Raw genomic sequence first — 23395 nt, 5'->3', positions numbered from 1 at the left:
AACAGTTTACTCTGCTTGAGATCTCTACTGCTACTTGTGGCACTGATGCAAATATATATTCAAAAAAAAGAGAGAAAGAGAAAGAGAGATTGAAATTGAAAACACACAAGATTAAAAACAAGGAAAAAAGCCCAAATCCAAAACCAAAACACAACAAAAAGCACAGCAAATGAAAGATTAGGGACTTTTTTTCCCCCTTAGGAAAAAGTTTTTCTCTTTAATCATCTGATTTGCCTGGCTTCAGTCCAAATCTTGTTCCTCTTCTCTGGCTACTGTGACATCTTTGTTCCATGTCTCCGTTGCCCTGCCACAGGTTTTCCTGGGCAAGGCTGTGGAACTGTGCTGAGTGTTGGCACGGCAGTGGGGGGGGTTTGGGGAAGTGGAGAGGGGGCCCCAGTGAACGGGCACCACTGCTGCAGCATCTCTTTTTGTGGGAGGCAGGATAAATTCTCACCTGTAATTTACAGGGGCTGGTGCCCAGTAAAGGGTTGCCTGGAGCATAGTCCAGATCAAGGGGCTGTGTGATATCAGGGATGGTGGCAGGAGCTGGAGATGTTGGTGCAGAGAAGGTTAGTTAAGCAGAAAATGAGACTGAGGAGCAACTGAAATCCCTGAAAATCCTTCTGCACTTCTTAACTGGATCAGGCTTTGTAAACTAGGGGACACATGATTTTGACACCCAAAATCATGTTCAGAAGAAGATGCATTTGCAAGGGAGGATTCCTGTTTCTTTGGGATTTTTTGGGAGGGAGACTTAAAATAATGCCAGCAATGCACAGGGCTGCCAGTATTTTTCAACAACATTGTTCTCGAAGATACAGGGGAGTTTTGTTGGCCTTTACAAGTGATTTATTCTGACAGTTATTGTATGATCAACAATAAATTTAGTTAAAATAGACTAATAGCACATATTCACTGATGCTCTTAACAGCTTGGTAATACACAGGAATTTCCTCTCCAACCTCACTCTCTTTCTCGAGTAAAAGACTTTGCTATGCAAGCCAGACAAAGGTGGGATCCTCCAACAGAAAGAATAGGTAGGCTGGGAGAGAGCAGTCTGAAGCAAATGCCTCTGTAGTTATTGGTATGTGATGGCAGAGGACTGAGAAGATCACTGGAGGCTTTGGTGTTAGTGTCAACACAAAATTTCTCCCAGCAAATAACATATACAGTGAGAATTTGCACTTTTAACACTTTGAATCTTTCTGGAAATCTCAAAACACATGGCAGTTGACTCTATTTCCCAAAAGTTGTTGCAGCATCTCTCTCACAGGTCTGCTAGCTCTCACTGCATGTCAAAGACACCCCTTCCTCACCAAGATGCCATGCCTCAGGCAAAGCTGTCCATCTAGAACAACGCTGCCTTGAGGCACTGCTACCCTGAGATCTTTGTGCTTCCAGCTCAGCTTAGAGGGTGGAAGCAACATCACACCCTTGTGCACCAAGGCAGAGTCAGCTAAACTGGTGCCATTCTAACCAACCTCATCTCCTCCTCTGTCCAGATAACTGGCCTTACCGATGGGATACAAGCAGCAGATATCTGATATACTGCCACTTTATTAAGGCTTTTGACACTGTCATGGCATCCCCACAAGAAAATTAGAGACGGTCAGTTGAAATACCAAAGGGTAGTTGCAGCATCTGTTGTGCTCAGAGAGGAGCTACCGACAGTTCTCTGTCAAATTGGAAGATGTGTGGAGTGGCAGGGGTCAGTCCTACATCAGTTACTGTCAGTATTTTCTTTCATGAGCTGGATGATAGGGATAGCAAAGAAGCTTTTATTTTTAATGTCTGTGGGATTGCAGGCATGCTTGTTGGAAGGGCTAGAACAAGATGCGTAAATCACCTGAAACTGTTGTGCCTGAAATTCAGGCAGAGCATGTGCAAGGGACTGCACTTTGTCAGGGATAATGAAGTGTGTGTATATGGGCCAGGGAATGGCAGGTTGGGGAGCAATCCTGTGGAAGAACATGCTGGACTTACTGCATAGTGTGAAGTCAGAAGGTGCTAAGCACAGATGACAGCCTAATTCTTATCTCTCCAGGCACTGAAAGTTATCTACCCATCACCACCTTCTCTCCTCCCCTTGCCTGCTACCTTCTCCCCCCCACTTGCATCTTACTAATTTCTTGTAAACCAGGTGATCTCTGTTTTCTTAAAAGGTTGGTGGTTAGACCTGGAAGGATAATTCACAGTGGTTCACTGGCTCTGCAGTTTTGCGTCATCTATTACAGATGCTTGTGAGACGAGGACAGTTGCCTTGACTTTATTCAAGGAATGATTGTTTGCTTACTTGTATAGCTCTTTTTGTGTTTGTCCTTTCCTTTTTTTCCCCCTTTTCCCCCCTCCTTTTTATGTTTTATAAATCAGTTGAACAGCAAGTATCAGAGATTTGCTATTGAATCTACCTTAGTTGTGATAGATCACAGTCTCTTACCTCGTTTTCCTGACTTGCTGAGGCTGTCTGCTGTAGCCAGAGGGTATTATGAAGAAACTAGTGGCCTTCACTCTCTATGGAAGAGCAATCAATTTATGAATATAGAACAGATAAGAACTAGACTACTTCGAACTTGTTTAAAGGTTTGTCCTCTCCCCAGGCTTGCCCCAAAATATCACTTCTAGGAAAGCCAAGCATCTCTGCATCTCTTTGGCTGGGTGGGAGCTTAAAAGTAGTCTGTGCATGCACAGTTACATACTGTAATGGTGTGTGCACATTTTACCCAGAGTTAGGTGTGTGCAACTGGCTTTTCTGATTTCCTTGGAACCAGGGTTGCAGCAAGAGATTTTGGGAGCTCTTTTTTTTCTGTGACAAGCACTGTCTGGTACAATATAAGGTACAACTTCTGATGTGAATGTGTAAGGTACAACTTCTGATGTGAATGTGTGAATGTGTTTGAGCTTCTTTGTTCTCTACCCTTACCATTACATGGGTTGGCAAGCTGGAAATGGCTTTTTGCCAGCATTTAATGGGAGCAGCTCCCAGTTGCTGAATGTGAGTGCAGAAAGCAAATGCAAAAGAGAGGGGGTTCTGATAGTCAGAGCAACCATCTTTCAACTGGGGAAAATTCTTCTGTAATACAGATTCTGTAACTTCACCAACTCTGGTTATGACACATTTTAAAATCCATACTGCTGTGAAGTAGAAATTATAGCCAATTAAACAAGACTACCAAACAGAGTCTGTCCCCAAATTTTCCCTTTTTGTATTTGTTGAACTGCACAATTATTTTAAATTGAGTGTTGCATATTCATAAACACATTTCAAACCACCCAGTCTTCTGGTTTATGTATCTAGTTGGAATATTAGCATATATTTCAGTAGCTCATTTCATTTCATTGATCCCAAAGTTCCTTACAGCAGACATGCGTGATATTTGTACCAGTACTGAAGTGCAGCCTCCTCTGCGACGGAATATAGTGGGTGTTTAACAGAGTGAGAATTTCCTCCCACCACATCACCTAAACCAACACACAGCTGCCACTACTTCCAACAGGAATGGCTGGATATGTTGTGTAAAAATACAACGTACAGCATAGGGATTATAGCACATCCATAACATTGGCAAATTTCTTTTATTAGGTTGGTATTGAATCCCATCTTTCAGAGTGACCTTAGAGCCTAAGAGTTAGTCCGCGTGGGCAGACTCTGCAGGTGTAATGGGAGATGTGAATTTTAGCAGCTGTCAGTGCAGTGCTGGATTGGGGTTACACAGGCTATTGGGAAAGCCACTCGGAGCTCAAGTGAATGAGGCTGTTCGTGAGAGAGGATGAGTTCCAGAGATATTTTCTCAAAATCACACCTTACATGTGAGTGGTAAAACTTTCCCATGCAAGCAAACCCGAAGACCCACTGGGTGAAATGAAGTTTATCAGTTGCCTGCTGCTTTTTAAAACATAGCATAGGGGTTGGTTGGTAGGTCATCGAAGGGACACTTCAAAGCTGCACCCAGCATGTCCCTCTTAGAATTCTGTGGCAGCACCAATGAGTTTCTGAGTCACTAACACTGTTATTTGCAGTTTTCCCCATCCAAATAGTGACAGTTCGTTTCTCAGCTCTGTTCAGCTTGTCAGATCTGTGGCAGGGTGGTATGGCTCTTCAGGCACAGTTACTGAAAAGAGGCAAAGAGAAACCTCTTAAATTTCTATTGTCTTTCATTCTGATGACATTTATCAAATTTCCTCTGTCTGAAAAGTTCAGCTCAGATGTGTTTCCCTGGCTTCCTACAAGTATCCCTCTGATGGGCAGGGAGGCTGAGCCAATGGATAGCATGTGCTTGGAAAAAAAGGAGGGAAGGTGTTGGGTAAGGGAGGAGGAGGAGGAAGAAAAAGGGAAATATTCACTAAAAATAAAAAACAAACAAACAAACCACTTCAGAAATTCAGAAAGGGATAGAAAAAGGCAGAAAAATAAACTGGTTATGATTGCATGAAAGACTTTTTAAGCCCCCACACTACAGTCTGCAGTCTTTAAAATACCTGAAAAAACAAGTGTTGTCTTTACTGTTGTGTCTGCCAATGTCCTTGTCATATAGCTAGTTCTGCATTTTCTCATCCTTATCCTTCTCCTGCATTTCCCCACTATCTTTTTTTCCTTTAATTATTATTTTCCTCAGTCAGTGTCCTGTGCCTTCAGGAGTTTTTTTTTTCAATCTCTTTCTCCCTGAGTCCTGAGTCTGGAAGGGCTACAAGAGGTTTCTTCCGTTTCTAAGACAGAGGAACGGCCACAGTAGATCATGCCCACACACCTTCTTTTTCTTAGGCTGCATCAGAGGATGTCCTAGGAGAAGAAAGGTGATGGGAGATCTGAATCAAACTTCCAGATCCTTCTTCATCTTTTTTCCTTAATTTGGGATTGTGGTGCTGTGATTAATAGTTGTCTCTGCCTCTACCAGCTGCATGGTTTAACTGCCTGTTTTGAGGGGGTCACTTGGAGAAGACCACCCATTAGAGAAAGAGAGGTTACGTATAGCATGGACATGTTTTACAATGCTTTTTCCCAGTCCTGTGACACTTGGTGGCTTGGTACATACCAGACAGTGGTAGCATGCACCGCATGACTCTGGTACCACCACTGCAGGGCTCCATCTAGAATCCATCTCTTTTTAAAAATCATTGCAGTTCAAGCACACTCAGCTCTGCTGATGGCCCTGGGAACACAGGCATTCATCAGTTGGAAGAGGCAGTGGCTGATATCTGTCATGTAATTTCCAAGACAGGAACAGATCACAGCTGCCTTCATCCTGAGCTCTGATCTCCACAGAATGTGCAGACAAAGTTTCATGCCAAGAGGAAGCCACGTTTAGGCTCTGCTGGCCACTTAATTGTGTACAAAAGAAGTGATTGAAAAATCCACTGAAATGAGCACGACCTGACAGAACAGAGCCATGCTTGCTAATGATATTGATGAGTTTTGCTTGTTAGCAAGGAGCCACATATTTTAACTCCCAGGACTACAAATGGTCCTTCAGCTGCTGTTTGGTTTCTCTTTTGGCTAGGCTGTCTGGTGCACATGCTTTTCCTCTGCCATGTATCTAGCTTCTCTGTGTGTCAAAGAAAATCTCTGAGGAAGTGCTGCATGCTGGATTGGTAGCATATGCCATCTTTTCAAAAGATGTGTTAGTCTTGATGGTTTGCACATGTAGGTCTAAGCTCTCTGTGGCTGAAGGAATGTCATGGTTGTGACATCTGCCCTTGAAGTTCAGAGGTTTGTTGAAACTGTGCCAAATATCAGGAGTTTTCAGCATTTATCAAGATACCTCTTGGATCTGGAAATCAGCAGTGAACACACTTTCCTGGAGTGTAGAGAAATCTTCTGGAGATTTCCATTAGTTCTTGTATTACTCAGCAAAACAAGTTCTCTATGTGGCTGTAGAGATGTTTGAGAATGAGTGAACGGAAGTCATGAAAGCTATAAGAAAACAGGTTTGGTTTTGCCTCATGATTGGACCAAGGAGATTCAGAGGTGGTTGCTTCTTTTTTTCAACTGAATCACTGTGGCAATCTGGAAATGTCTCAATGTCTGCAGATCCATCCTCTTTGGCACTTACTATAAGACATGGACAGGAATGTTTGTGGTAATGGAATGACTGAGAGAGAATGAACTGGGTAACTCAAACCAGGTCTGTTTCAGGTTAAACATGACATAAATGGAAAAAGCCAAAGATACAGCTATTCACTGATTCCCTGTGCTTACAGATATCTGCTCAAACATGCAGCATTTCCTTCTTGATAGCGTTTCTGTTGCATGTTACTGTCCATCTGCAAGGAGATTACATATTTAGCATCTGTCTACCCATCCATCAGCATTATGTTTCTTAAGGCACCGGTTAATGTGGGATTTTAGCATCTGTCTTTCTTGCCACCTGCTCTCTGTGTTCTGCATCTTTTCTGGCAGAAAATTCCCTCTCTCTAGTGGGTATTTTCTCTTTCATGTCTCAGTTCAGGTAGAGACTTGCTAGCTCTCTTTCACATAGATTGTTTTTCTACTGTCTCTCTGTAGTGTTTCTTGAATGTAAAATAAAAGTGAGGCAGGTTGAGACATTTAGCCTTGCTGCTGGGAGATACAGGCATGACTTGCTATGCGTCAGTGTTTCCTGATGGCATAGGACAGTTCACTTCTGCAATTACTCACAATACCGGCAGGATGTCAGAATCCTGACTTGCACAGCTTCCCAATTCAAACATCTTACTTGTGATTAAGAAAGATGTTGGCATTTTCATTATTCAGAAGTATTACAAGAGTCATCCCAGTATGTGGAAAAGTGGCTAGTTTAGGCACCAGAGCAATGTACAGGTGAACATCTTGACCTTTTAACTGCCAGGCTATTAGCCATGGAGTCACGTGGAGAATTCCAGTGCTGAATCTACGAAGACTTGTTACCCAAAGAATCTAAATTGCTCTATATGGAGCTGATGTACTCTGGAAGCTCAGGGCAATTAGCTGTGGACGATGAGAGCGGAATGTAATGATAAGTTCTCAAGGCCAAAGTGCTTACCTGCTCCACTCTTGGAGATATTGGACACTCTACAGGGCCTGACCTTCACTCTTGAGCTTCACCCCTGGCATGTAGATAATCAAGAGGTTGGACTAACTGGGATAGAAAATTGTGGCAAACACTGTACAGTTTCAAACCTCTTCTGCTGCCGAAGGCTGCATGTTATGGAAACAGCATATGCCAGATCGTTTTGACTCTTTTTTCTTCTTGTCATTAAAAGGAAGAAAAGTAGAATTTAAATGCAGTCTGTACCCTGACTCTAGCTGAAGCACTAACTTACTGTGTGTCTCGTAATGATACTTAGAAGCCCTGATGCCATTATTAGCAGTGTACAAAAATATATCTAAGAACTGGTCTCGTTCTCAGAACACTAGTGTTCTAAAATCCAGATCCTGCAAAACGTTAGGAATCTGTTTAGCAGTATGTTGCAATTATTACTAATAAAAATTGCTATTATGGAACATACAGTTCCCAAATATCAGTCAGGAACCCAGGCTACTAAGTTCTCTAATAATATACAATAAAGACAGTTCCAGAACCAGCAAGTTTACAGTCAAAATGTTGAGCATTGACCTTCTGTTGGATTTCTTACACTGCATACAAATTCAGTGCCTGTGTAAGGCTTTGCAGACATTGTGCATAAAATGAGGAAAAGATAAGAAATAGATACAACAAAGATATAGGTGGAAGCATAAGGTAACAATGTAATGTAATATTAAGAATATAAATCTAAGATAGAATTGAGAATATTCCAAGAGCTTGGTTTTTTTCTGCACCATTAACTTGATCGCATCACACACCAGAATATATATAGATTCTCTGTTCTTATTTTACCTGTAAAATGTACTATTTCATATATAATATGTGATAAATAGGATGTACAATGGGCTAGAATCAATGGTGCAGGAGAAACTTTAACATATGGAATGTCTTGACTTTTAAGTGCTTGATTTCTCAGTCTTAATGTTTTAGCAATGCTGGTTTTTTGTACTGTGGATATATTTGCATTCATGTGCTCTCCTGAAGAACTAGGTGAAACAGAAGCCAAACTTAGCCATGTAGTAGTGTTATGTTTAAAAAGAAATGCCTAACGAGCTCACTGCAAAGCCCATCTGTTTGACAGGCCATTTGTTGAGTGCTAGTGCAGCTGGAGTGGGATTCTCTCCAATGGGAATAGATGGGTAGGCTGATAATTTTTATACAGGAGAGCTGAATCTGTGGGGGAAGAAAAATGTTTTTGCATTAGTTTTGTTACCTTTTTGTTGCCCTATTTTTTAATAGCAGGACTTCCTTAGGGCTCTTTTCCTATTTCAAAATTGAGATAAATAAAGAAAAATGGGTATTTTTTCCCCATAACCTTGGGGATAAACTGGGCTGACTCTGTGGAATGACAGAGATTTTCTCCTGCGGAGTGGGGAGTGCTGGGGTTTAGACCATGTTATTTTAGACAGATATCTATTTGGACAGAGTGAAAAACCTGAAGATGATAAATGGCCTGTATTTGCACATTTCCCAACTGAAATGCTGGCATTACTGGAGGCCCATTTCCCAAATCTGATCTGAAAGACATGCTTCATACTTATGTCTCTTCCTAGTGCTTTTATACCATCATAAAGACTTTAGTATCCCATCAAGACATATTAACATTTTTCCTTGAGCTGAGATGGTGTGAAAGTGGCTTATTTTCCAAAACTCATCATGCCTTCTCTAGGTAACAAAGAAGTCCCATATATGCTCACTTTCCGTCCTCTTAGAAGCTCAGGGCATGAAGGAGGCTTGATGTGACAGTCGAATAGGTAAGAACTCTGATGAAGTCTATGAAAATACAGCCTAAAGGTCTCAGGGAAAAATCATTTTTACCACTAGTACTCTTTCCCTGTGTGATGGCCACAGCTCAGTTTTTGTTGCCTCCTTTCTTAAGGAAGGAAACGCAGAGTGACAAGCATATACAGGAGTGGAAGGTAACAGATGATACATGGAAGCATTATGTATGAACATAAACATAAATATATGATGGAAAACATTGTATAGACCCTGTCAATTTCCCCCCCTTCCTTCCTTCTTTCCTTTCAAATCAGATAAATTAATATTTTATTTTTGTGCAGCTGTAGGGGAGATGTATTATTGAAAGGATCAGGGATCATGTTTTCCCAGAGTCCTTCCCCATTCCCTGGTTTTCTGTGCTAGACAAAGGCAAGTTTAAAAAGACAAATAAACAATGACTTCTAGGGTTGGAGTTGTGAAAGTTCCAAAAGTTCCACCCAAACACTCACGGAAAGACAAGGTTTCATTTATACCTCAAGTCCTACTTGTCTTAATGTGATACTCAGTAAGGCTGTGAATAAGGTCCCCACAAGACAAGTACACTGAGTTTGACTTTAATAAGCTATAGAGATGCCCAAGGTCTGGATATGGTCAGAAGGATGGCATGTTGCTTGCAGCTCTGCTTGAAGTTTTGGGTTCTGGATCTGTGTATTTCTCGGGATCCCTGTCCAAAACCAATTCTTCTGTATTTGTGTAGCATGCTGTAAAATACACACATGAAAAACACAAAGGAAAGAAGTATATTGTGATATTTTAGTCTCAGGTATACAAAATTTGGTGCTGGTTTGTGTTGTATTTATTTGGTGGGGTTTTGTTTGTTTTTTTCTGGAACACATCTGAGGATTTCTCATTCAGGGAATTAGGAATATTTCAGGTGCACTGAATTCAAATCAATTCAGCAGAGATTTTCGTGATTTCAGTTTCATGGAGGAGATAGAGTGACACTAGAAGTTTTTGATCCATGCTAAATCCACACTGTCCCTCAACAGGACACCCTGCACAAAATCTGCTCAAAATCTCCAAATGCAAGATACTGCTTGATCCTGTTAAAAATTATTGCTCCTCAGTGTGCCAAAGCATGAAGGTGCTGATGAGTCTGACTGTAATTTCAGGTTCAAAATAGCATTTGAAAACAGATGAGTAATCATCTGAAAACAGTTAATGGGGCAAAGAGGTGTCCCCTCCAGACCAGGTATAGGGGGGCACAAGCAGCCCTGTTGTCCTGCCATCCCTGTGCGACTCTCCAAGTAATATACAGCAAGGATTTAATGCTGCGACCTAGAGATAACGTGTTTAGGTTGTGTTTGTTACTGGCATTTCAGATGCCAATGTGTTCCTTTTTTGCTGGAGACTCTCCTGGCTGTCATAAATATCTTTTAGAAAAAAAAATGCTGGGGAGAATAAACTGATCCCACAGGCTGATCTAAAAGATATTCCTTTGTGGCCTTTGCTGATGGTAGAAGGGGATATGTTTGAGAGTGGGAGTACTGGATGCATCATGGCCATTTGCCTGACCGCCAGGAGTTCAGTGAGAGGCTTTATCATCTCCTGGTGTGCTGTGAGGCCTTTACTAAGTCCTGTGCAAAATTTTTACTCTCAATGCAGCGAAGGTGTTGGCACTGTTTAGAAACACAGAGCATCACCCTCCCTGAAAGTCATGCAAGAAAAGCTGCCCTGCTTTGCCTTAGGCCCTCCCTAACCTCCCCCTTCTGCCCCTGGGGCTGCCCCCAGCCCCATGACCCCTCTGTTTGCTTCATGGCTGAGAAAGCACACACAGCTGTAGCATAAATTTGCATCCTCCTCTGTGTCCTCCCCCTTTCCAACCACACACAGAAAGAAAATTCAATTAAACAAGCGATTTGCTTGTTGTGTTTAAGTTACAATAGTAGTAATCACACCAATTATAGAAATCAGATTGGCAATCATGGACCTTGCCCTCTGCGTTGCTTATTAACTTCATTCCAGTGTGTGATTTCCCTCCACCCCATTGAAATTGGTGAATGTCACCTGTGTATGTTCCTGCTCCTCCAGGCTGTAATAGCATCTTTGAAACCTAACAACCAATTGCTGCCCTTACACATGTAGTCAGATTTATCCCTTCCTCTCTCTATTACAATAATGAGTGGGTAGCAGATGTAGTCAAATGTTGTTGCAGTATTCTCTCTCCACCCTCCCTCCCTTTCCCTAGCAAGCAATAGTTTGAATCTTAAGCAGTGTCTTGGATTACTTAGTGAAAACATTTCCCAGGCCCAGGGGAAAAATAGTTACACAACTGCCTAGGATCTTTTTTTCCATTTTCCCTTTTTTTCTTTCTTAATCCTATCTTCGTTTCTACTTGGATGAATCTTCTTTAATTATTTAAACAGTACAACAAGAAACACCATTAAATACGATGACAGATGTCTCCCTCTGTTCCTCTTCTCCCATCCCCAAGATTATCAATGGAAAGTCCTTCACAGATGAAACACCACTTTGTTGCAGGGAAATTTTACCTCGGTTTTTTTTCCCTTCTACTGCTCTTGTGACTGTAAGCAGATTTTTTTTATTGGCTTCCTTTTGTTACCTCTTCTTCTGGCTCTAGAGTAAAGGGGACGCAAGATCCAAAATTCATTTGACTACAAAAACTTTGGAGAAGAAGCTGTTGGTCCAGTTTCTTTGGTTTGAGCAGGAAATCATGCCTCTTTCTTACATGAAGTGCTGAGATGCTGTGTTTTACACATGGGATGAAGCAGCTGCTCTGGATATTCAGGTACCCTCCAAAACCAGAAACACTCAGATTGCCGTCTTCTTTCGGTAGAATTGGTTGTTGCTCAATTGTACATATGTATGAGTTCAGGGTGAAATTGGGTTGCAACATGTGGAGGGAATGAGATGAGGTGATGAATGAGATTAATCTCACACTACTTTAAAAAGATTTCAAGATCTTTGAATAGAAGTGCGAGTGAAAGAAAAAACAGAATTATGATTCTTCTTATTGATACTGCTCTATTTTGCTGCTTTGCTCAATCCCAAGGCTGGGAGATGAACTCACATCTCAGGGCCAAACTGAACTCCAGGATGAGGTGTTAGACAGCTCCACAGAATGGGACCTGCAAAGATCATCTCATTCCAACCCTCCTGACATGAAGAGTGACATCATCCACTAGATCAAATTGTTTAAAGTGACATCCAACCTGGCCTTGAGCACTTCCAGGGAGAGGGCATTTACAACTTCTCTTGACAACCTTTCTCACCACCCTCATAGTAAAGAATTTCTTTCTTATATCCTATCTAAATCTACCATTGTTCAGCTTAAAACTGTTGCTCCTTGTCCTGTCACTACAGACTCTAGTAAAAGGTCCTTTCTCATCTTTCCTATAAGCACCCACTATATACTGAAAGGTGACAATAAGGTGTCCTTGGAGCCTTGTCCTTTCCAGGCAGAACAAACCAAAGTCTCTCAGCCTTTCTTCATAGCAGAGGTTCTCTAGCTCTTTGATCATTCTTACGACAGTTCTCTGGACTTGCTCATACAGTTCCATGTCTTTTTGTGCTAAGGACTCCAGAGCTGGATGCAGTACTCCTGTTGGGGTCCCATGAGAACAGAGTAGAGGGGGAAAATAATCTCTCTCACCCTGTTGGTGACACTTCTGATGCAGCTCAGGATACAATTGACTTTCTGGGCTCATATCTACCAGCATCCCCAAGTCCTTTTCCACAGGGCTGCTCTCAATCAGTTAATTACCCAATCTGTATTCATACTGGGGATTGTCCCTATGCAGGTGCAGGACTTTGCACTTCTCCTTGTTGAACTATGTAAGGTTCACATAGGCCCACTTCACAAGCCTGTCAAGGTTCGTCAGGAAAACGCCCTTTAGCTTTCTGTGATGTGCAAACTCTCTGAGGGTGGACTTGATCCCACTATGTCATTAATAAAAGTGTAAAACAGTACCAGTCCTGATATGGACCCTTGAGGGACACCACTTGTTATTCATCTCCATTTGGACCACTAAGCCATTGAGTGCAACTTATTCCATCCATCCTTATTCCAGTTCCTTGTCCATCAAACCCATACTGTTCCAGTTTATCAACAAGGATGTTGGCCTGATCCATGTCAAAGGCATTACAGAAATAAAGATAGATGACATCAGATGTCATTCCAAGTGTTATCTTGCCTTTTCTAGTGCACAGCTGCTCCTCATGTCACCTCTTGTCATACTCCTGCCTTTCACACACGCAGTGTGTCTGAGTTGGGCATTCTTCAGTCATTCATGGTATTTGCTGCAATCCAAAAAAGAGGCTGATAGGAGGATGTTAATTTAGATGCTTGTTCAAAAGTCAAATTAGCCTCTCACATCTCTGCCTTTTTGGGATCACTGTTTTTCCTGTGGTTGGTCTGCTGTGTTATTTACACTTTCCACAAGAGAGGTGGTGAGCCATCTGGATTTGGTATGCAGCCAAAGCTGGTCAGATTGTCCACAGAATTAAGATAGAGCTGCCACGTATTGGGAATATCAAGCCCTTTAACAGGTATGAGAGCAGCTCTGGAGTGGCATTTTCCCAAAATAATGTGCCTGGCAAATTGGACAGCACTGAAGCATTTAAAGGATACTCTTTGTTATGTCTATCCTCTACTGCCTGTCTCATGACACAGCTCTCTAAACAAGCTCATTACAAATTTGTGTCATGCTTGGCTCAATGTGTTCATGCAGCAAAGTTGGGACCTGGCCACTGGAGTAACTTTGGCGTTTGATCTGGTGCTGAGCGGTGAATCCATGGCATGTCATAACCAAGCTGCCTTAAATTACTGCCATGATAAGGCCCTACCTGTTACCTTGAGTGGCTCAGGCTGTCTCTTGAGCAAGCCATTAGAGAGGCTCAGTTACACTTCTTGTCTAATAGGGCAGGATTCTGTTTAAGTAAGAGCATATCTTGAGCAGAGACCAGTGTAGAAATAGTAAATTTGGGGCTAGAAGTTCAAGCGAATAGTCATTCCAGTGTTCTCCTCTCATTTGGTAATCTTTATTGTCATTAGCCCATAGTAAGGGAGAGCAGGTCTGGGTGCCCCACAGTGCACTGGTAGCAACAGAGGAGAGCCACCTCCAGGACACAGCTCCCTCAAGGACTGGCACTGCCCTGCTGCAGCTGGTAGTGAAGTGACTGTTTTGCATGGGTGCACCAGCTTGATGTCCTGTGCTGGGATGTGGGCTGTGGCATTACCTCCTGTAGTAGGCTGGGTGCCTGAATCGCGGAGTTTGACAGCAGAGCCGGGCCAAGTGCCTGGCTGCAGTCTCCACAATCCCTAGGGCAGGCACAGGCTGTATAATCGTACAGACAGGAGCGGTTTAATCCTCGATGAGAGAACAGATGGGGAAGAGAAATGGCAGCGTTTCAGGATGTGCAGGTGTTACCTGCCACAGTGCCGCTTTCAGTTGGCTGCACAGAGAGGTTTTGCTGGTCTTCCTGCCACCTTGGCTGGCCCGTGGGCTGAGGGACCTTCCAGCCCTGTGGCAGGTGGGGGAGAGGGGCGCCTTTGTGTCCTGGCCAGACCCCTAGAGCTTTCATTCTTGCATGTTTTCCTGTCATGACTCCCAGCCACATGTAAATCTTTCCCTGCTCTTCACCTGCCAGAGCCCAGGGCGATGAAGGATCAGGTGGCAGGTAAAGTAATCAATCTGAAGGGCTTTTAGCAGTGCGTCCTGCCATCATTTGACAGTGCATCCCTGTCAAGGAGACTGTGTCATTCCTTGATCAATAAATCAATCTGTCCTTTTTTTACCTTTGTGCGCCAGGATGTCAGTCATTTCATGCCATGGACATTGTAGAGCTGGCACTAAAGTGGTGGAGGCATGGTGAACATTGCCTCCTGCCAAGACCCCTCAGGGCTGGATCCAGGTCCAGAACCTCTGAAGGATCTCTGCCCATGCCCACATAGCTCAGGATGGTACTGATTCCCACCCCTTTAGCTGCCCGGGTCACAGGGTGGTATCTGCTGTTCAAGGCAGGCCCTCTGTCAGGATGTCTCTGAGATGCACCTGAGTATTTCCGAGAAGCCTTGGGCTCATGTCTTTTTAAGCCACAGGACTTCATTCTCGTTATGTGTCACAGACTCAGACATCTCTCCTAGCACCCTCTGCAACAGGGCTCTGCCAGCATCATCCGTTTCATCCCTCAAGTTCTCACTTCCATATGCTAGAAAAGTTACACTGCTGTGTTTTAGAGAGAAAAAAGCGTGGTCTCCCATGGCTAGTTGCTGATGGAGGCATGAAGGACTCTGCTAGATCCATGCCAAGGGTGGGCTGAGGCAGACTGATGAGCTTTGCTGGATGGGGCTTGATGCTGCTGCTCTGGAGTTGGCCCTGCACCCTAGGTGAATGTTGTGCGCAGGGTGGGCTGAGCTGCTGGCGCCTGCCTGCTAAGGTTTGTAGCTTGTGTCAGCCTCAATCTCCTATTTATCTCCTCTTGTTCTTGCTGTCACAACTCTTTCCTGCAAATGCAGAGTGAAGAGGGAAGTAACATTGGGCAGAGAGGGACTGACAAACAGCTGCGGCCTCAGAGCCATGGTGTTAATGCTGCCTGTGTGCTGTGACATCTTTGATTGTTTTACTGAGGACCAGACTGAGGGTCACCAAAGTCTGTTTGCTTAGGAATGTTGTTCTGTAATATCGAAGTGAAAGGCTTTGTCTCGTTCAGCATCTCTTGCACAAAACTGAGATGTGATTATATGAGACTAGAAAACAACTGTTTTGGATGTGTCATGTTAATTTAAGGCATCATCCTTTGTTGTTTTATTGCTGTCATCTCTTTTTGGCAACAAGCTTTGCTTTCTACTAAAAGATTTTACCTTAGGATCTCCAATTGCAAGCACGAGATATACTAAATGGGGTCTTGGTGGTTGGATGCCATAAAAGTGCTTCAGCTTGGGCTTGGGAATTCCTCAGGCTGGTCTAGAAACAGTTGGAAACATCAAAACCAAGGTATCAAGAGACTGGAAATTTCCAGGTGAAGTCACAAGGAGTTACCGACAACACATCAGAGTCATCCAGGAGCCAGCACCAGACTGCGACTCAGCGTTATCCTGTCCCCTACCTTTATGCTTTCACAACAAGATCAGCCTCCCTCTCCAGACACTTCTAATTGTATCCTTAGGCTATCATGACTATAACTACACTGCTACACTAATTAAACTTATGGTTCAACATCTTTCTTAATTTCTCCTTTCTTGAATTTCTTCAAAATGTTTTAGACAGCCATCCTAACTTAACTAGCCTTTCATCACCTATATCCTTCATCTTTCCCTCCCTCTCCACTGGATGCAGATGTGGCATGCTAAGCTTCTGTTACAGCTTCTCTACAGCTGGTGGCTGGTGGAGCATCTCCTTCTATTCAGGCAGCAGAGGAGCTGCTAACAGAATAACAGGAGAACTGTCCTCAGCCCTGCTGTGAGGTTTGGGGAGGCCTTGTTGCACTGCACAGCGACAGCTGCAAAATTCCTGGATGACTCTGGATTAGTTCTTATCTTAATTGCTCTTATTTCTTTTTGGAGGTCAGGCCCTGCCATCCATTGCCAGCTCCTCAGAGAATTTAGAGAAAAATAGAGACTAGCAACTTAAAATGTGGTTCTTGCCTGAAAAAAAAAAAAAAAAAAGTGACTTGATAAAAATAACCTCTTCCTCCTCTGTTGCTCTGATTTCTGTATGACTCCAGGTCAGTTTTGCTCACTTGTAAATGGAAAAAAAGTTTTGCCATCTCTGTCCTGTTTCCCATAGAGCTCCAGGAGAGACACCTGCAGTTTCTTAGCAGGATAACTAAAGTCTAAATGAAAAATTGGGGTTGTTCTTGGAAATGAGGGGGAAAAACCCCTCAAAGCAATAGTTTAATCCATAGATCTTTTCTTAGATCTGCATAGTTGAGAATAAGACTAAATAAAGAATGACCAGCAACTTAATTCCTTCAGTAGGGCACAGCAGGAGTCACAGATTTGTGATAAACACAGTATGTAACTATTCGCAAGGAGTTTCTTCAGGAAATTATTCTTAAACATTTTGGCCAACAAGATGCTTGCCAAGTTTTTATGATGTAAGCATCCTTGTCTCAGCTAGACAGCAGTGCTGTATCACATGCTGCCTGCCCCCATAATACTAACATATAAGGTGGTCTGTAGGGCAAAGAAAATAATGCCAGGCTTTTCAATCTTCTGCCAGCCACAGTCATCACCTCTTCTTCCCTTTTTTGGTCTGCTCAGGGGAGAACACAGCTTTCCCCATAGGGTTTTTCAGTTTAAAGGTGTAAAATGTTTCTCCTTCTCTGGCTGCTTTAATTGCTGTGAATGGATGTTTTACACAGTGGCTGCTGTCTGCTTGAGGACCTTTTTTAAAGAAGGGAAAACTTCAGATCATCCGAATTGGGCTGCATTAATGAGGTGTGCAAAACCTTCCTGCTCCAGCCCATTCCATGTGCAAGAAACAAAAAACCCCTCAGGTCGATTCTCTGTTAAGCTTTAATACACATCTCTTTTTCTGCACACATCTGCATGTAGGATGTACATCAGGAGGGTTCCCTCAGAATCTGGGTGTGACAGTTCTTTATTGCCAGCAAAAGAGATTGTTCTTGCTGTGTTCCTCCCTATCCTTCCTCCTTCCAACTCTGCTGTTAACAGGCTTGTTAAGGTACCTTATTGCAAGGACTCCCAACCATGGCCCTTATGAAGCAGAAGGCATCATGTCTGGAGACATTTAGGACCTTCCCAATTTGCTGTTGGCACTTTTGATCCAGCAGCATCTCTACTAACATCTCACCTGCCCAGCCTGAGAGCTTCAAGAGAGAATTGTCCCAAGACACAGGTAGAAACATGTCCTCTTGTCACTGTGATCAGAGCCTCAGAACTGCTTGAGAGAGGAGGGATCACAGCCAGGTTTCCCCATGGACTTGTGTCCCCTAGGGCTGACATCAGGTGGGTGCTGCAAGATGAAAATCTTGAAACTGGGACCTTGCTCACTTGAGATCCCGTGGGAGCTCTACTATACCACATGCGATGACCCTGGTACAAGGTGGTTATTGATTCAACCCACCCATCTTTGCCATCTCTGTTACATACCAGGCAGTTCCTCACCTTCTCTCCCAGGTGGTGGTGTGGCTCCTGCCAGGAGGTGGCTGCACCTTTTTGGCAGCTGAAGGAAAGTGATCCCACTGCCACCACAGGTAGCAGCCCCAGAACATCCCCTGTCACACCAAGACCATGGTGTAACTCAGAAGCTGGAGACAAGGATAAGAATTCCTTTCATTCCCTGCCATAACACAGGTTGGAAGAAAAACTGAAGCCAGGCTGGGGCTTAGAGATGTCCCTGTTTTCTTTTTCTTCCTTCCCCTGCCCTCCTCAAGTGCAAAACCTAGAAAACAGGGAGGAGGGAAGTAAAAGCTCTTTCCCAGTGAACTGTGCAAGTCTGCTATTTGAGAGGCTTCAAGGACAGCTGCCAGCTATAGTAAGGCTTGCAGGAAGTTCACAAGAGCTGGCAGTGGGCATGTCAGATGATGTAAGAAGAAGGGACTCACTGATGTATACAGAAATAGAAGTCACCAAGCCAGCTGAGGAGTTGAGAAGAGAGAAAAGTTACTTACTCACAGAAAAAAAAAAGAAAGGGGTGTGTGGTGTGACTAATAGTATTTGAGAGGAATAGTCTGCTTTCCTATTCCTTCCCTGTTCCTGTTTTTCCAGATTTTCTTAATTGGCAGAAGTCATCCCAGAAGCATGCCTAGATTACCAGCTCACAGGCAACTGAAATTCACAGCGCCCTGAGACATGATGATGTCCCTTTCACTGGGGTTTTTCTAGAGGTGAAAACTGACTCCAAAAGTAGTGTGAAAAAGGATTTAAAGCTGTCATTTGGAACCTTGCTGTGCTCCCTGCGTCCCAAACACTTTTGCGATTTCCTGCCCCAAATCCTGTAGATGGGTCTACTGCCTAGCAGGAAGTGCAGCAGCACCCTACCATCCCACCTCTGCCATGTTTTACATCTCCCCTCTCTTGAACCAAGAATGTACAAGGTGAAGGAGAATCTGACTCCATTTCATGGAAGGAAGTTTGTCATCCCTGTCACCCCATTTCTCTACCCATTCATGGGGACCCTCCTTGCAGCTCCCTCAGCTTTTCTGCTGCTCTCAGCACCAACAGACATCTCAGCAATGACTGTTGACACAGAGACTTATCGTTCAGGCTTAGTCTGGCATTGCCCACAGCACACACTTGCTAACCCTCATCCTGTGCCTGCCAGCCAGTGGCCCTCTTGTCCTGGGGCCACTCGAGTCTCATGGAGAATGGGATAGGTTGAGCTGATCCCTGTCATGGGCTGTTGAGCTGTTGTGCCCTGGGATGCAGCTCAGAGGGGAGCACCCCAGGCTAGGCTTCTGAGGGTTGTGACAGTGTCCCCTCCGTAGGGGCAGCCCGCCCGACTGGGTCTGCCAGAGGGCTCAGGGCTGAAGGGATGCAAGGGTGAGGGAGAAAGCAAGCGCAGCAAAAGCAGGGAACAAGCTCTGACTGCAGATGGATTTTGCCCCCTTCTGTCAGCATCCTGCAACAGAGCGGAGCTGCTGCCTCGGGCCAGCGCTGCCTTCCCGAGCCGGGTGTGTGTGGCTGTACAGATGCTGTCAGCTACTGGCAGCCTCTCCCCAGCCTCTTCCTGGGCAGAGAGACTAGAAATTATGACAGAGGCCTCTGGGCTCAGCTTTAAAACCACACGATTATGCCATAAACAAGGGTATTTTATTTTCAGGTCAGAAGATAGTGGTCTGGGGCAGAGAAGCTTGGTGGGTGTGTGGGAGGGAACAGATATTTGCAGGATCAAGGGAGCCACATAGCTGAGGGGTGACTGTCCGTATCTGAACAGGCCTTGGAAGACAGCAACATATTTTTATCCATAGATTCACTTGTGAAAATCTGCTGCTGTCTTAAATGCTATCGGTACCTGAATACTGGCTTCACAGGAACGTGGAGGCAGAATGCTCCCACAGGCCCAGCCTCCTGATGGATAGAAGCAAGAGTGTGGAGCCTCTGAAATAATATCTGTGATTGCACAGACCTCCTAGCCTACCCTAGGCCTTTGTATCTCACAGGCCAACAAAATTTGCAGTTGCTGCCAGATGATGGCCATGCAAAATTGTGAGATAAACCTCACTTTAGCATGTTCACTGAGGTAAGTGTTAGAAGGGGAGGATCTCATGACAGCAGACAGGGGAGAAGGTGATGTGCCCTAGCGATGCTCACATATGTCCTGTGCAGCAGAGAGTAGGCAGCTGTGCAGGCACTCTTTTTTTTCTTGTGCAAACTAGCAGTGTCACATATCCTTAATGTGGTGAGTTTGTGCAAAAGGACCAGGAATTTTATGCTGCCAGCTCTGGAGAACAGATCTGATTTCATAATTGATTTCTCAGATCATGGAGGCAGGTCCATCACAGCCACATGTGCCTTCCAGAGCACACAGGGACTGTGTGTCAAAACCCACCAAGTGGTCCAATCTCTGAATAGGCCTGTACAGGCTTCCTCTGAAATGTTTGTAAGGAGACAAGGTAAAGTATGTTTCACTCCTTGTTCCTACACAGATCTATTTGAAGCAGGATAGATATAGATGCTGTGGCTGGGCAGAATGCTTGGGATGCATTATGGAAGAGTGCTCTGGAGTGCCATGTTATAGCTGGAGAAGAGTACAGGGAGAAGAGGAAACCTAGGATGGCTCTCAGTGCTAGGTAGTTTTGCAGGTGAACGAGTGTGTCATCTCCCCATCAGTCTACCTGGATGGTTCTTGCTTGAGGGATTGCATTCCTCAGGCCTTGGTTCCAGAAGTGTGTGACAGCTTTCTCTTCTATTATTTTGCTGTTCAGCATTAGTTCTGAGCTTCAATAGGAAGGTTTTAGTTGCCTTGTAAATAATCCCTTTCTCTCTAGTGTGACCTCTGTGCAGTCTCAGGGTGTGCTGGTAAGCAGCTACACAAGAGGTGGTGGCTTTTCTACGACTCTGATGCACGCAGGCTTGGTGGCATTTCAGAGCCTCCACAAACTCTGCAAACATATCATATCAGGGCCCAGAGAGCAGCCCAAGGTACAATAATTACAGTGGTGAGGAATTTCCTGTTGATTGCCCAGTCATTATTTTAATGTCAGTCTGACTGAAATGAAACTTTAAGTCCAAGACAGATCTAGGAGGATGTGTGCTTCAGAGCCACGTTGACCCTTTTGCATCCATCCCAGCTGAAAAACAGGTCTACTGGGCAAACCTGCTTCTTTTCAGCTGTCAGGAAGGTTTTGTCTGTGGAGTGGTCCTGAGCTCGCTCCAGGGCCCAGCTGGTGTTAACTGAAGTGGGGTAGAAATCTCACAGGCACCTTTACAGCCTTCATCCCCAGGGCAATGTTGAATATTACCTGGTCCCCACTGTAGAAGGCACAGTGGCATTCTTTGAAAATGGGTAGTGTGTGGAATTACCCTGCCTGATGGGGAGGATTTAGGTACCTCCAGGAAAGAGATAAGGAAGCACATCCTTCCTGACAACTCAGTAGCAGATTTGTATGCAAGGGACACAGAGAGCATCTTTTCCAGCCCATCACTCTTTTCCCCCTGTTAGTCTGCATTTATCTATGGCCTTTGTGTCTCTTGGCTGCAGCTCAGGCCAGACATGGGCAGCTCACCAAGACACCTGGTCATTCCTGATCTCCCTGGGTTATGTATTTGCTTTCTGCCTCTTCCTGCTCTACAAACACAAGAGATACTGGTCACTGGGTCACTGGGAAAAGCACCTAGCCTTCTGTATGTAGACTGTATCCACAGCAGGTCCAACAAATTGCAATCAAACTCCGGCTATGAACATCTCTCTAGCTTGGCCAGGCTGTAAGAAAACAGCCATATCTAGCACATGGGCTCTGTTTTTCCCTGGGAAGTGAGAAGTGCTTCCAGCTCAGGTTCCAGTGTCCTAGAACACACTGCTGTAAGACCTAGGGGAGGCGAAGACACCTGCAGCCCTTTGCCTTCCTCCTATTTCACCCCATCCTCTATCTGAAGCCTGAATCCATGGGAGTCCAGAGCCCAGGGCCTGTGATCTCCTTGCCTGCCAGGGCTGTGAGTTGGTACCTCCTGATGGTCTTTCCAGGAGCGTGTTGTGGCTGCTGTATTTTTTTCTTGTTCTCCAAACAGCTGAGGGTGGCACCTGTGACTCTGGGAGGGAAAGCTGGACAGGTTTTTGAAGTACTAATGATGATTAGTTTGTCTAAGCCAGCACAAACTATCAATGGGTTTGAAATGTTAATCAGGAGAAGGGCCTAGTGCTCAAGAGCTGCAGAATGAGAAATGAATGGGGAAGCGTGTGGAGGGAGGACAAGGGCTGGAGGGGGAAGAGATGCCTAAGTGAGGATTTGACACAAGTATTTTCAGCTGCTCAACTCTGCTCTCTGAGTACGACAGATGCCTTCCTCTTCTGTGCGCCTGAAATATCTCACTTTGCTCACAGAAACACTGCAATTGCAATTAAATTCACTCTGCCTGTATAGGAAAAGTCTCCTTGGGGATTGCTCCCCCGATTCTCTGCTCCACCATGGGAGTGACCCTGCACCCTATCCCTCATGAAATTTACCCTTATGCTGCTCTCCGCTGCTTGCTTATTTGGTATGTTGGTGTGCATATACCTTAGCAAAGTCCTAGAAGATGCTCACACACAGCTGATTTCAGAGAAACCACTGCCTTGCAGGCTACACTTTCCTGTAGAGTGCATGGATGGATGGATTCTGATAAACACTAAAATACGTGCACTGTAAAAAAATGTTTGCAAACATACTCCTCTCTCTTCCCTCTTCCTTTTGTAGAAACCTGTGGACCTCCATGTTTTTATCGCACATTTGCGCTTGTTCTGCATGCCTGTACTATTTTACACTCACACTGACATATAGGAAGATCATCCTGAGAGTACCTTGCCATGCTGTGCTGGCACTTTCAGCTCCCAAATTTATGTAGAACAGGATTGATGCTCACACGCTTTTTCCTGCCGGCTATCAGTGAGTGGGAGTAGATGTGTGTGATGATGATTTCCCCTCATTACACCTCATCCTGATCATGTGTAGATGTGAGACTGTTTGTTCTCAGACTTTGCCAGGAGCTCCTACTCAGTCTTGGGATGGTTGCTGGGCTCCTTGGAATAGGAAGCACAATGGGGGGTGGGGGGAAGAGAGAGAGAAAGAGAAAGAAAAAGAAACACATCATTTCATAGCTCTAAAAGCACAGACATGCCTAACTTCCTGCTTAAGGATCTGAGCCACACAGCTCACCCAATTAGTCAGTAACATAAGAACTGCCATACCAGGCAGAACCAAGAATCTGTCTAGCTGCCTTTCCCCCATATGTCTCCAGCAGTGACCTACAGCAGATGCCAAGAGAAAAATGTAAGAGTGCTGTTAGTATATGATATAAGTAATGATGCCTCTCTGTAACACCCTCTGAGCCTCCAGCCATTTGCAGCACAAGGACCGCCTGAGCCAGTAGTGTTTGCGTTGTGCTCTGTAGTTCCTCCTGGATTTGTCTCACAGCTTCTGAGGTCCTGCAGTATCCTGTGGCAGTGAGTCCC

At 44.4% G+C, this 23395-nt stretch overlaps 1 protein-coding gene across 1 annotated transcript in view; it reads left to right on the top strand.

Annotated features, from left to right (window-relative positions):
* Positions 1-23395, top strand: part of LSAMP (limbic system associated membrane protein) — a 1002030-nt gene that overhangs the window by 161834 nt on the left and 816801 nt on the right. The window lies entirely within an intron of this gene.

This window comes from Corapipo altera, unplaced genomic scaffold (assembly GCF_003945725.1).
Source record: "Corapipo altera isolate COAL_440 unplaced genomic scaffold, ASM394572v1 61, whole genome shotgun sequence".
Classification (NCBI taxonomy): Eukaryota; Metazoa; Chordata; class Aves; order Passeriformes; family Pipridae; genus Corapipo; species Corapipo altera.
The sequence above is the reverse complement of the archived record's forward strand: the minus strand, read 5'-3'. Positions and strand labels throughout refer to the sequence as shown.